The sequence below is a fragment of the Rattus norvegicus genome, chromosome 7, assembly GCF_021556685.1.
Source record: "Rattus norvegicus strain SHRSP/BbbUtx chromosome 7, alternate assembly SHRSP_T2T, whole genome shotgun sequence".
Taxonomy (NCBI): Eukaryota; Metazoa; Chordata; class Mammalia; order Rodentia; family Muridae; genus Rattus; species Rattus norvegicus.
The window spans coordinates 48,261,127-48,271,102 of record NC_141540.1 but is presented as its reverse complement, the minus strand read 5'-3'; positions in this window follow the sequence as shown (position 1 = coordinate 48,271,102).

Sequence of the window (9,976 nt, the reverse complement as noted above, 5' to 3'; positions counted from 1 at the left end):
GGGGTAGTTTGAATACTTTAAAATTGTTAAATATTGGAAATTTTGACCTTGGAAAGGAGTAATAAAAATAATTTAATATGACTCAATAAGTAGAGAAAAATACGAGATCATGACTACAAATATACATCAGTAATTATGAGAGAACAAACTGTACTTTCACACAGTAAAGTGCCAAATAATGATATGATTAGAATACATCTCTTATAAACAACTCCCATTTTGTAACCAGGAAAGAAGTTACTGGTTTGAGTAAAGTAAATTCTGGTTATTAAGAGCACTGGTTGAAATCGTTCTAAAAATCATTATAAAAATTATGAATATATATTAAATAGTATATATATTTGAGGAATTTTTAGGTTGTACATGTGTGTGCATATGGGTTCCTATGTGTGTATATACACATCACTTATATTCTTCAATTCACATTTTAATGTGTGTGGTTTATGACACATTATAATGCCAGAAATATATATTAAGTATATGAATTCTGGTCTTAATACAGAACCCATAAAGCCTTGGAAATTTCCTAAGTAATGACAGTAGTTTGATTCTAAAGTGGTTACTGTATAGCTTGGAATAAGACTGACCAATAGAAGACCAAGCTGTGATTAGGAGCAACACTTTCTACTTTTAGACCTGAAAAGAGCAGCTGGCAAATGAGTTCATAAATAGCTATACTTGTATGCTAACATTCTTGTAAAAGTCCAAACCATAAAATTATGAGCCTCCAAGCTGAAAGTACCCATGTATCTAAAGAGAACCACATACCAAGCCATAGAAACTGAAGTTCCTCTGCTTGGGAAACTATAGGGCCATTTTTCCTTAAAATAAGCTGCTAAGTGTTTAAAGTGTCTCCTTCAGTTCAAAAACAATGAAACATGGGTCAGGGTTATAGGAATCTTGAGTGAGTGACCAAGTTGGGCAGAATCTTATTTGCCCACCCTTGGAATTTTGACACAAGTAACCACAGCCATGCCATCATTCTGTGGTAGTGTGAATAGAAATGCCCTTATAAACTCATATATTTAAATACATGGTCATTAGGGAGTGGCACTATTAGGAGGTGTGGCATTGTTGAAGAAGTATGTACTGGGGTGAGCCTTGGTATTTCAGAAACTCAAGCCAACTCCTGTCTCCCTCTCTCTTTTTATTGTCTATGGATTGAGATGTGGAACTCTCAAGTCTGTAGAGAAATTTTAATCCAGCAACATGGCTTTTCTGGCCATGGATCACATCCTAAAATACAATCTAGCGAATACAGACATGCCCTTAGTACAGACCTTTGATCCTTCTGGTTGGAATTGAGATAGGCCTTTAGTACACACCTTTAATCCCAAACTTCTAATTAAGGGGTAGACAAAATGATGAATCAGAGAAAGATTTTACAGAATGAGTCAGAGTTAGGTTACACCGAACTCCCATATGAGCAGACAGGAAAGAGAGGCTCCTTAAAGAGCAGTGAGGAAGAGTTCAATTCAGTTCAGTTTGGTACTGTTCTGTGGAGTGCTCCTGAGCTCAGTTCAGCTCAGAGCAGATCAGTTGAATGGAAACAGTTCGGTCGTGGAATTCAAAGTCAGTCTTTCTAAGCAGAGCAATTCAGTCAGAAGCTAAGACAAGCCAATTTGAATCAGTCATCTTGGAGAGCAGTTTTAGCCAGCACAGCTGAGTTAAACCAGCCAGCCAAAGTTCAGAAAGAGCTAAAATGTATGAGTTTATTCAGGAGTAACTCTCAGAAGCTGTGACAGTCTAGGCTTATATTCACAGATGGAGGGAGAAAGCAGAAGCCTTCAAGGTCTAGACTTGATGAAAAATAGATTGTAAGGAGGTGGAAGCTTCTGGGCCCAGGTCTAGCGATAGAGCTCAGCCCAAGCCACATATTTGTACATCTTGGGTATGGCTCTCATTTCATCCCTTCATCTGAAGAAATAAAAGTGATATTTATATTTACACAAGCTACTTCTCCAGCACCATGGGAGCCTGTATTACACCATTCTCTCTACCATGATGACAATGGACTAAACTCCCTGAAACTGTAAGCAATCCCAAAATAAATGCTTTCCTTTAAAAGAGTTGCCTTGGTCATGGTGTCTTTTCACTGCAATAGATCATTGACTAAGACACATTGCAAAAAGTTTGCTACTTTGCCTTACTATGCAATATTTACACCAACCTAAATAGGCAACCACTTTGCTGATTTTCTCAGTATACGTGATTTTTTAAAAAATACTTCAAGTAAATAAATCTCACAGCACTGGTATTTGATTACGCCTTCTTAATACGGGAAGTCTTACTAATCTATATTGCTTGAGGCATTGGTTTTCATTGAATAGAAGCCTTTCATTTGAAAACATATAAGCAATGATTACCTATATTCTAAATAGTTTGTACTTAGGGTATTTCTAGTTTGATTGACTCACTACAAATATTTTCATTTATGTTTGGTAAATTTCTATTAATAGAATTTTGGTTCCATACAGTAAGTGTAAATTAATTTATAACAAACTGACATGATCTTTTTCCACACCAGTCCAACTTCCAAATCTGTGCTCTCAAGCATTTTTCTGAGTTGAGGTAGACATGGCAGGGAAAGAAAGGGTTTTTTAAATAGAATCTTTAAAGAAAGATAGTTCAGATCAAAACAATAATATTAGCATGATCATAGGCTATGGGACCCCAGATTACTACTAAGTGGAAGATAGGGTTGTGATAAGAGACTGTGTGGCACATGTATCCAAATCAACCCCCAGAGAGATATCTGATCAGAGTTTAAAGATTTGAAGTATAGAGACATAAAAATTAAACATTAGCAGATACATGAGAGAAAGAAGTAACTATATCTTATTCCCTCCCGACAAGAGTCATGTGCTGAGTCTTACCTAAGTACATGGCTCAGTGGCTCTTTAGTGGTCTGGGGAGGTCAGAGACCACACAGTGTTAGGAAAGAGAACTCAAACCTGAGAGACACTGAAAAAAGAAAATTACAGAAGAATTTTAGAGTTTATTAGATACAGTTTCCTGGAAGACTATTAACTACTTACCAAAATCTGAGTAATTGAAATTTTGATATTACTTCACTAAACAGAAACAGAGAATTTAAAAAATGAGGTCAGATATAAGATCTGGAAGCATCAAATATTTAAGAGCACACTTGCTTGAAATCATAAGAATTTTGCTCCAAATACCTGACAAAAAAAAAAAAAGGTTCTCACTCAAAACATGTTTATAGCTCCCAGATTTTGTAAGAGGAAAACACTTACTCTGTAATAAGGAAAATGCTATTTCAATTCTAAGTTAGGTTATCATCGTACAATTGCAATCATAAGAATCTGTCAAGTGGTTTCTCAGAATCATTATTCTTATTGTAGGATATATAACCAAGATGAATGTATTTCCTTGGTAAACAATGTACAATGGTTTTAAATTTTACCTAAAAACATCACAATTTCATTTTCTTTACAGCCAAATAGAGTTTCATTGTGTATAATCATCACATTTTTATCAACTACCCATCAGTTGGAGACATTTAGATTGTCCCTGTTTCCTAGCTATAGACAATAGTATGGCAATGACCATTGCTGGGGAATTATCTGTTAAGTATGATGTCTAATCTCAGGGACAATAGTGGTTTGAATAGGTATGGCCCTGATAGACTCATGGTTTGGACTGCTTGGCCATAGGGAGTGACACTATTAGGAGGGATGACCTTGTTGCAGTAGGAGTGCCTTGTTGAAGAAAGTGTGTCATTGTTGGGACTGGGTTTGAGATCGTCTATGTGCAAGGTATATTTAGTGTGTCACACAGTCTCCTCCTGCTGTCTGTGGATTAAAATGTAGAATCCTCATCTATTTTGTCACCCCCATGTCTTGACTGCATCCTGCCATGCTCCATGACATGATGGGAATGGACTAAACCTCTAAAACTATAAGCCTGCCCCCAATTAAATATTTTGTTTTATAACAGTTGATGTGGTCATAATATCACTTCAGAGGAAAGAAACTATATCTAAGACAGGGGTACATTCCAAGAAGTGGTATAGCTGAGTAATCTATTATATTCGTTTTTAGCTTTTGGAGAATTTTCAACACAGGCTTTCATAGTGGCAGCACCAGTTTGGAATTCCACCAAGATTCAATGAACGTTCCCTTTGCCTTTGTTTCATTTCGAGTACTAATCCTCTATCAAATATGTAGCTAGCAAACATTCTTTTCTCCTCAATGAGCTTCTTCTTTATTCAGTGGGTTGTTTTCTTTGCTATAGAGAAGGTTTTTGGTTTTATAAGGTCTCATTTGTCAACTCTTTGCCTTAACCTTCGAGAGAATTGAGTCCTATTCAGAAAATCCTGTTCAACACATCTGTTTTAGGACATGAGGTCCTTGTACTCAGTGATAAGAACTAGAGAAAACACAGAGTATTTTTTGTTATGTTTTGTTTTGGTTTGTTTTTGTTTTGGTTTGTTTTTTTCTTCAAAGTTAAAAATGGCAACTGTTCACCCAGGACGATTCAGTAGATGCTGTCTAACGACTTTCGGATTCTTTGCTATTCTATGGAGCCAACTTGCACATGAATACCTCAAATCCCTGAGCATTGTTTGTCAGTTGATAGAATTCTTATCACAAACCCTTCCTTCCCAGGCCCTTAGCCTGAATATTATTTCAGTTAATAGAACATGTCTTTATTTTTGCTTCAAATACTTCTCCCTAGTCCCAGACTTTTTTTTATCCTTCCATTTTTATTAAATTGGGTATTGCTTGTTTACATTTCAAATGTAATTCCCTATCCTTGTTTCCTGTCCATCAGCCCCCTATCCCCTACCCCTCCCCTTCTACATGGGTGTTCCCCTCCCCATCAATGCCCCCATTACTGCTCCCCAACAATCCCCTACACTAGGGGTACCAAGAACTTCTCCTTCCACTGGTGCCCTAACAAGGCTCTTCACTGCTATATATGAAATTGGAGCTCAGGGTTGGTCCATGTATAGCCTTTGGGTAGTGGTTTAGTCCCTGGAAGCTCTGGTTGGTTGGTATTGTTGTTCTTATGGGGTCCCAAGCCCGTTCAGCTCCTTCAGACTTTTCTCTAATTCCTCCAACAGGGGTCCGGTTCTCAGTTCAGCGGTATGCTACTGGCATTCACTTCAGTATTTAACATGTTGTGGCTGTGTCTTTCAGGAGAGATCTATCTCCAGTTCCTGTTAGCCTGCACTTCTTAGCTCCATCCATCTTATGTAGTTTTAGTGGCTGTATGTGGCCACATATGAGACAGGCTCTGAATGGCCATTCCTTCAGTCTTTGCTCCAAACTTTGCCTCCCTAGCCCCTGCTATGGGTATTTTTGTTCCCCTTTTAAGAATGAAGCATCCCCATTTTGGTCATTCTTCCTGAGTCTCATGTGGTCTGTGCATCTTAAGAAATTCAAGAATTTGGGATAATATCCACTTATCAATGAGTGCATACCATGTGTGTTTTTCTGTGATTATGTTACCTCACTCAGGATGATATTTTCTAGTTCCATCCATTTGCCTATGAATTTTATGAAGTCATTGTTTTTGATAGTTGAGTAATATTCCATTGTGTAGATGTACCACCTTTTCTGTATCCATTCCTCTGTTGAAGGGCATCTGGGTTCTTTCCAGCTTCTGGCTATTATAAATAAGGCTGCTATGAACATAGTGGAGCATATGCCTTTGTTGTATGTTGGAGCATTTTTTAGGTATATGCCCAAGAGAGGTATAGCTGGGTCCTCAGTTAGTGCAATGTCCAGTTTTCTAAGGAACCTCCATAGTGATTTCCAGAATGGTTGTACCAGTTTGCAATCTCACCAACAAAGGAGGAGTGTTCTTCTTTCTCCACTTCCTCACCAGCATCTGCTGTTGCATGAGTTTTTGATCTCAGCCATTCTGACTTTTGTGAAGTAGAATCTCAGGGGTGTTTTGATTTTCATTTCCCTGATGACTCAGGGTTGAACATTTCTTTAGGTGCTTCTCAGCCACTCGATATTCCTCAGCTGTGAATTCTTTGTTTAGTTCTGTACCTCATTTTTAATAGGGTTATTTGGCTCTCTGGAATCTAACTTCCTGAGTTTTTTGTATATTTTGGATATTACCCTCTATCAGATGTAGGATTGGTAAAGATCTTTTCCCAATCTGTTGGTTGCTGTTTTGTCCTAAGGACAGTATCCTTTTCCTTACAGAAGCTTTGAGATCCCATTTGTCGATTCTTGATCTTAGAGCATAAGCCATTGATGTTCAGTTCAGGAAATTTTCTCCAGTGCTCATGTGTTCAAGAATGTTCCCCCCTTTATCTTCTACTAGTCTGGTTTGATGTGGATGTCCTTGGTCCACTTGGACTTAAGCTTTGTACAGGGCAATAAGAATGGATCGATTTGCATTCTTCTACATGCTGACCTCCAGTTGTACCAGCACCATTTGTTGAAAATACTATCTTTTTTCCATTGGATGTTTTTGGCCCCTTTGTAAAAAATCAAGTAACGATAAGTGTGTGGGTTCATTTCTGGTAGACCCAGACTCTTAAGCACTGTTTCTTGGTCAATAAACCTTATTCTTGTGTAAAAGGTCACCAGAGCTTTGCTAAACATTATGTATTTCACAAAGGAGTTTGATGTACCCTTACCTAAATTACTGTAATGATTATCATATGGAAATTTTTCAGTTTTTCTGTATTTAAATGTGTAAGAAAAATAAACCACTTGGTCAGACTCTAGAAATTAGTTTTACCCAGCATCAGCTAACTCATAAGTTTCATTTTTACCTTGCCAGTTTATCTCCCTGCTAGTCATGACACTTACAAGGACCTTCAAATTATGTCTTTATAGCAGACTGGCAGTAGTTTCTTCTATTGCTTTTAGCACTATAGACTTCACACTAAGAGCATTAATTCATTTTGAGTTGATTTTTGCCCATTATGGTTGTTTGATAGGAGTCTGCTGCTGGACCCTGAGCAAGCTGAGAAACTCTGCTATCCTTCTCCCAATTCTGCCTGCATCAGAAAAATTCTGAACAAAGAAATTGTGACAAAAGCCATTTTCCACATTTCTGGCAGCCGATGAAACCAGCTTTCTGACATGGCCAGCAGGTCCATATACCTGCCCAGGGGCTTAGCTTTTAATCATACCTGGCCACAGATACAGCTCCTGGCTGACAAGTTATCATCCCTTGCCTAAGTCTATAAAACCTTCATGCCTTAACCTGGGCGTGTCAGTTCCTCAGCCTTGTTCTTTGGGATATATGAATTGGCCTGCGAGTAAGAAGCATTGCCAAATAAATCTGAACTTACCTGCTTTAATATGGCTATGATCTCACCTATAGTTTTATCACTGAGAGAGAAAATGCCTAAGAGTGTGCAGATCATTCTTTTGCATGTGGGCATCCACTTTTCCCATCTCTACAAGCTCACATTAACTAATAAGAAAGAACATAAAAAGGTGATGCAACTTGAGAATTTGGGACATAGGGAGGAAAAATTAAACTCATACCTAGTAGGTGGCAGGGAAGAAAAAAAACCTAATGAAATAGAAATACTACAAAACAACCAGTAAATCTAGGAGCAGTTTCCTTGAGAAGATAATCAAATTGGTAGGCCTTTGGCTCAATTCACCAAAAGAAAGAAGGAAAAGATCCAAACAGTATATTAATTGACAAAGAGTCAAGTATTACAACAGACATCAAGGGAAATTAGAGAGATACAAATAGAAAACATTAAATAATCCCCAAAATACACTTGAGAAAAGACTCTATCTTCAATAAATTGTGGTAGAAATGACTTTTTAAAAGGACCTACTCTATTCATTCCATGTGTCTCTCAATTACTTTCGGGTGAAGGTATTTCTCATGGAAATATTATGGAACATTGTAAGTGCAGCATAAACTAGAAGGCTAGGCTGATTCTGTGCCAGACTTCAAATTGGCAGTGAAGGAGACAAAGTCAATTACTCATAGGAAAAACTCCAGGCTCCAGCCTTCATACCCTGGTAATGGTTCTGGAATACCTAGAGACAGAGTAAGATAAAGTTCATCCTCCCCAGAATTCCAATTTGCTTTAAATTGGGCCTGCAGGCTCACATCAGGGTCTCTCTATTTTGGTAATGGGGAAGACCTCAGCACACTGAGTGTAGAATAAAACACTCCTTGTGTTTACATACTGTTTGAGTCCAGGGTGTCATTCTTCAGTGACTCATAGACCCTTAAAAAACTAGAAACTTGGGTTGGGGATTTAGCTCAGTGATAGAGTGCTTGCCTAGCAAGCGCAAGGCCCTGGGTTCGGTCCTCAGCTCCGGGGGGCGGGGGGGATAGAAACTTAAAGACCAGAATTAGAATTGGCAAGCTTTTGTAGCTTCTTAAATTCTTTAGGGCAAAACATGTTCCAGGTGATAATTATGTCCTAATTCTCACCTAAAAGAACAGGAAAGGACTGAGGATTTACAAATGCTACTCTTAACTGAACAGGAGTTCCTAAGTACTCTAAACTCATGTTGGGGGGATGTCTAGACATTCTCCTGAGTTTCTCAGTGTCCCTGGAAAGCTCAATTTATCCATCTGTAAAATCATAACATTTTTTTTCATTTATTTATTTATTTATTTATTTATTTATTTATTTATTTATTCATTTTTCCATCCTGATAGCTGCACCCTCTCCCTGTGCCCCCTCACATAGTCCCACTCCCACCCTCTCCCCTTCTCTGAGAGTGTGCCCCCCTGGGTATTCTCTCTGCCCTCATGAAACCTTAGCCTGATGTCATGATCTTCATGTGTAGGCACAAGTTCACCCAGGCTGACTCATTAGTCATGAAGAAAAGCAAATTCTTAGTCACTTGTTTTTTATTAGGTTCGGGCTATAGAAAGTAAGCATTATGCCTAGCATAAGACCTGTAATTTTGGCTAGGCATCTGCTTCATTTTTTCTAAAAAAAAGGGTAAGAGGGTGTTAAGTGAAAACTAATCCCAGCAACTGATCTATATTGCCCAACAAAGTTTCTGTCTCTATAGCACATGGATCATAATAAGTCTTTAGATAGTAACTTTATCATGATTTAAGAAAAGTCCTCAAGGATATTAATCAAAAGAGAAGGAAAATAATGATCCTTCTGTGAATTTTTCTTGTTACCCGTCCAATGCATTGTACAGGAGCCAATTCTATTGTTTCAGAAAATATTCTTAATATTGATTGCCTCTTGTGATTTTTTTTCCATTTTTAAGTGTTGGTCAACAAAACTTGTATATAAAAATATCATACTTCTAGGTTTCGATATACAATTTCTCACAGTTTAACCTCAGATACAGAAATATAGAGAGCTATTTTGACATGTTCTGCTATCCCCTACCATGACTCAGGGTTCCCCTGGTGGGATCTGAAGTTCAATTCTACTTGTACTTTAAAATGACACAATATTTTGTGCTTCAGATTACTTGGGCATAACATAAATAACAAAAAAAAATATGTCACCTAAAGTTTAGACACTTTCAAAGATTAAGAACTTACATAAAATGGTATAATAGTGCCTAGCACACTTATACGTGTGTTAACATATTGTGCATGCATATGTATATGTGTATGTATATATAAATTCATGTAAATAAATACATAAACATAAATTAATCATATGCATGTATGTATATATATATATGTATGTATATATATATATATGTATATACATAAATACAAGTCCATTGTGTGTGTGTGTGTGTTCAGTATAGAGGATTTCTGTTTGAGTGAGTGAATGTGTATATTATACTTTGCTCTTTTTCTTTAAGTTTGCATAAGCTATTTAATAGCGCTTTCTATTTCTTTCCCTCTGATGGAATGCCATCTAGTCTTTAAAACATAGCTTAATTTTTGTAGTGTGAATTAGAGAACAGAGTGAAATTAAGAAATGTGTATATTCTAAATATTCAAGGTAGAAGGTATTTTTAAAATGGACACAAAAGATAGAAAGCATCAGGTCATAACCTGAAGAAGGCATGGCTGC